The sequence below is a fragment of the Littorina saxatilis genome, unplaced genomic scaffold (genome assembly GCF_037325665.1).
Source record: "Littorina saxatilis isolate snail1 unplaced genomic scaffold, US_GU_Lsax_2.0 scaffold_974, whole genome shotgun sequence".
NCBI lineage: Eukaryota > Metazoa > Mollusca > Gastropoda > Littorinimorpha > Littorinidae > Littorina > Littorina saxatilis.
Window position 1 is genome coordinate 24,790 of NW_027128633.1, and position 5,000 is coordinate 29,789.

General features: G+C 39.7%; 1 long non-coding RNA gene across 1 annotated transcript; it reads right to left on the bottom strand.

Annotated features, from left to right (window-relative positions):
- Positions 1-655: 655 nt before the first annotated feature.
- LOC138956988 (uncharacterized) lies at positions 656-3,333 on the bottom strand. The gene is made up of 3 exons (XR_011452896.1): positions 3,164-3,333; positions 1,415-1,530; positions 656-821 (listed from the first exon to the last, which is right to left on the bottom strand). It is a non-coding gene; the product is annotated as an uncharacterized lncRNA (long non-coding RNA).
- Between the last annotated feature and the right edge of the window lie 1,667 nt (positions 3,334-5,000).

The following is a 5,000-nucleotide window of genomic DNA, read 5'->3' on the forward strand; positions in this document are numbered from 1 at the left end:
CACATGTTGTTGTTCTGTGTGTGCTAGCGCTTTTTTGGGGTAACTTTGTCGCAATTACTTCTAAATTTAATATGTTACTGTTGTCACTGCACAAGTCATGGCCAATCCACCACTGTGCCCTTTTTTATCTCTCCCAATAAATGTATGGCATTTTGTTCTGTAGGCGTTTGCCATTGCACATTGAACACGTTTTTGTTGTTGCTTATTCATAATTAACTCTGTAATTAATGAAGAAGAAAAAATCCCGTGCGGAGCACGGGTATTACTAGTAAATTATAATACATTACATAAAGCTCTAAATATGTAAAAATATCGGTTTCCTTGCCAGACAAGGAAACTCAAGGCATCCTGTCAGGGAGAGAATGAGCTGAACTCATTTTGACCTGAGTTCAGGATGATGGTAGAGAGCATAGCAAATTTGAACAAACAGTCCCTGCTTTTGAATTTTTGAAGAAGCACAGGAAAAATGTTTTTTCTTTGTATTTATCTAGACTTTCTACATTTAGAGTTTTTATTCAATCTATCCCGCAACTCACATTTTTTTTAACAGTTTCCACAATTTGACTGAACTGATGTTTATTTTAACTTTAATTTGAACTATCATTTATTCGAGTCTAAAAAGTCTGAAAGAGTTACAATGTGTCCTTTTTGCTGATCAAAAACTGTTATTATATGTACCTGAAATTTCAGTAGTTGGGGATGTTTCTCAGGAAGTATTTGCTCATCTTGTAGAGCCTTCAAAGCAGGTCTCCATGACTGCATACCCTAGGTCCCTGGTCATACGACAGCAGCCAAGAGTGCTCATTGACAACATGGTGCAGCTGTGGAAGTAATACAACAATGGCTCTAAGTTATTGAGATCTCTCAAACAGTGAAATTTAGAATCTAGACACTAGTTTCATGTTTTTCCCCCTTGAACTGTTCAGAGAGAATGTGTGGCTGTGGTCTTGAGATTTACATCAAATAAAATTGAACAATGCTCTTGTCAATTGAGTATATTTGTGTGCATTTGTTGTTTCATTTATTAATAATAATAATTGACTTGTTCTGTAACTGTAACCATTTGTTTCTCCGCAAAAACGCAATAATAAAGAAAGAGACAAGTTATTTTCAAACCAATGGCAGCTTATGCAATCCCGGCCGATTTGCTTATACAAATAAATATTATATACACATGATCTTGATAGAAAACTAAACAAATTAAAAATATGACCACTCACCTGCACTCATTCTACGGCATGTATTTCTTTGAAACTAATTACATAGTCTAAATAACAAATGAAAACACAGGCACACACACACACACACACACACACACACACTCTGACACACACACACAATAAAACATCATTCACTCTTCCATTTCATTTGGTTCAGAGACAGCAATGTGCAAATTATAGATTTATTGACTTACACCGACTCCTCTACAGATGAAATTAAGAAACATCTGACTCCTGCATCACTGGTTGTCGTCCGCCAGTTGCCTTGATAGATGTAGAAGATTGCTGTTCTTGTGTCTTCGCATAGTAACTGGTAAATGAAAAAAAGGTATGTGTGAGTTTTTGAAAATATGCATCTGTGCACATACACATTACATAACATACCATATGCTATGTAAAGATGTAATTTTCTCCACATGATTTACACAAAGAAACCATGAAGAGCGTATGACTACATTTTAGGCCCCCTGCTATTTTATTTAATAATAGTTGGGAGGTACAGAACTCCTTCAGTCAAAGCATGGAGCGCCTCCTGCCAACTTCTCAAAAGATTGTAACACCTTCCTGGCTGAATAATTTGACAAATGTATACAAGTATTGAAGTAGGGAGTAATATATTCCTTTTTATATACAGCTTACCTCACTGGAAGAATATTGAAAAATAAGTACAGGAATGTGATCTATGAAATCTGAGAAAATCAGTTCATGAACAGGAGGGAGTCTTTAAATGGGAGTAAATTAACGAGGTTATGAAAACAAATTCTGAGTAAACAATGTCTTAAAATGGAAGGTCAAAGGAGTCTGAAAGTGGGGGGTCTTATAAAAGTGGGATCCACTGTATAAACACAAATGAATGATAAATATACAAAGGAACAATCACACCAACACACACCCATCCCCCTAAAAATAAAGCTTATTGTTGCGTACATTCTCCTGTTACTTCTCGAAGTTCTCCTCTTGTAATTTTTTGTTCTAATTTTCTAAAAGAGAACATGATGAATGTATTGAAAATCTGTCTGCATCCTCATGACTGTTCCCATTTCACTTATGCCTCTTGGCTGCACACTGTCACAGAATCAGCTGTTCCGAGCACAAATCCTGCTCGGCAATGTTTACAAATGATGTCCACGTCATAGTTTATAAATAGCAACAGAAACAATGGTGGCGCTAGACAGTCTCAGACACCCGTGTACACAAAGCACAGCCATGTGTAAGTGATGTTAGACTCGCCTGGCGATAGGTTCTTGGCGTTACCCCCCCCCCCCCCCCCCCTCCTAACAGTATAGCGCGGACCCTAGCGTGTCACTAGCAAAGCGGGCCTTACTCTCTGTATAGTGCGTTCACTGAGAATTCATCACTTTGTGTTCCGAAAACATAACAACTAGAATCAGCCGCCACAGCCAAAAAAAAATACGTATGCATGCGCTCGCTTGATCAAGCATTCATTGCATCGATACAGTACTTTGGTGCGTTTTGTTTCGTTTGACTACTTCCTTTATGCTTAAGTCTTTTCTATCCTCAGTTACTTTTTATTTTTTCTCCGTCTTTGTCCTCTTAAAGAGCGCTAGTCACTAAAAGTCAGCAATTGACGACGTGACGAAAATATTCTGAAATTCTGAAACAAGCAAGATGGAGGATGATGAGTTTGATTTGAAACTTTCGTTTGAGTTGTTTCTTGACAACAAATCGTACGTGGAATCTGAACGATTTACTGAGGAAGATCTTCGCAATGAACTGTGTATCGCGGTGAAGAAAATGACAGTTCTGAGTTCGTCAAGTCAGTGACGGAATTTACGAAAGTGCACATGGATACAAACAGTGGCTGGTCCATTTTCGTGAAATGGCAGGACCAGCAAGCATTACTGATTAAAAATGTAATGAGGCTTCGGTCAGGAAAAAGTATAGATCTACACAACAACAAGAACTTGGATTGTCGTACTTACAAATCTAGCAGGATTTCTGCGAGCGCTTCATCGGGCGGATTCTGCCCCAACGGTTACACTTACACTTTTAGTTTTACAGCCTCCTGTATCCATCGTTCCCATTGATATCCTATGAATATGGTTCGCTTGTTGCGTTCTGCTGTAGTTTGTCGTCTGCGTCGCTTCCGTTCAGGTTCTGTAATTGGTTTCCTTTTCATTCTGGACTCAATTTCGTTGAGAAATGAACTAGCTCTTTGCGATACGTCCGGTGTCACGGCGTGAGTTTACACTGTCCTGAGTTTACGCAGTGGCCCCAATGCGCGTGCGTCGAAATATGCGTCACTTCCTGACCAAATTCACGACGCCTACAGCGTCGTGAGTTTATGATGATGTGAATTTACCAAAGCATTTTTGAGGTTGCCACGGTGACCGTCTTTGTTTCGCCGATCGCGTTTGCCACTGTATCAAAGAATTCAGTGGGAAATCGATGGGTTTGTGTTTGTCAGTGGTCTGCGAGTGTTGCGGAAGAAAAGGTGTAGATTTTTTTCTCAACAAATTTAGATTAGATTTGAATTTTAGAATAGTGGGAATCGATGGTTTTGTGTTTGTTACCTTGGACTATTTATAATTATATGCTCCCTCGTAGAGATTGTTTTAGTCACCTTTTTCATGTTTGTGTTTAAAAAAAAAACACACATAAAGCTGGATATGTTCGGAATCAGAAATGCTTCCTCTAGTTGCCAAAATCAAAATGGATACTTGTCTTATACATGCGTCTGGGTTTGAGTTGACTTAAGTCAAGTGTTGTTTGTTGCAGTGACATAAATGAATTATCGTGATAATCAAAATAAAGAGAGAAATAGCAAATTGTAAATGTGTTAACATAAACTTGAATGAACGTTTACTCTCTCTCATCCTTGGTTCCCAGAGCCGCATGCGCCCCAGTGTGGTGGGTGTTTTTGGGTGGGGTTCTGTTCTGTTTTCTTCTGTTCTGTATTTTTGTTTGTATTTTGTTTCTGCCTCGGTGCGAGTGATTTCGGAGAAAATGTTTCAAAGAAAGCATCTGATCAGCGAACTGTTCCATCGTGCGGGTTATGATCACTAAAAACGTGATTGACACCTTCCTTACTCAAAGTGAAAACAACCGGCTTCGAGTTCGGCAAATTCACGATGGCGGAAGTGACGCATATTTCGACGCACGCGCATTGGGGCCACTGCGTAAACTCAGGACAGTGTAAACTCACGCCGTGACACCGGTTCGTCCGCCATTTTTTTGCCAGTTGTCATGACAGCAGCCGTCTCGGCGAGCACAGGCGACGAAAACCAGTCTTGACGGCCAATTTTAATCTTCAAATGGTGGAGAGCTCGGTCGCGACCAAATGCCAATTTACTCATTTTGATTTAATTATTTAGCATACTTCTGGTGCTTTATTGAGCAAACCGAGCCAGGTGCGTCTTAATTAAGGTACACTAGATTCCTCAAACTCTTCAAATCGGCCCAATTCGGCAAAAAACTCTCCAAGATGGCGGCGTGGAGACTCTATCTTTAAATAAAAGAGTAAATCAGCAATTTTTTTTAATCCTAGCGAAGCTGGAGGTATCACACGAACGCATTTTCATACCGATAATACATGATAAAGAAGGATTCTTTGTGCCCGGCTACGGGCTATGTACAGTTGAAGATGGAAGTTCACCAAAAATTGGGACCATTCTAACAAAAATACGGTGGGTGCAATAGGCGCCCCCATTTTTTGAGCAAACGCCACCCAAGGCCGCTTTGGACGGGTAGAAAGTCTGTAGTTTCCAAGACTTGGTGTGTGTGGTTGTTCAAGACTATGGATAAAGCTCGCGTAAGAAG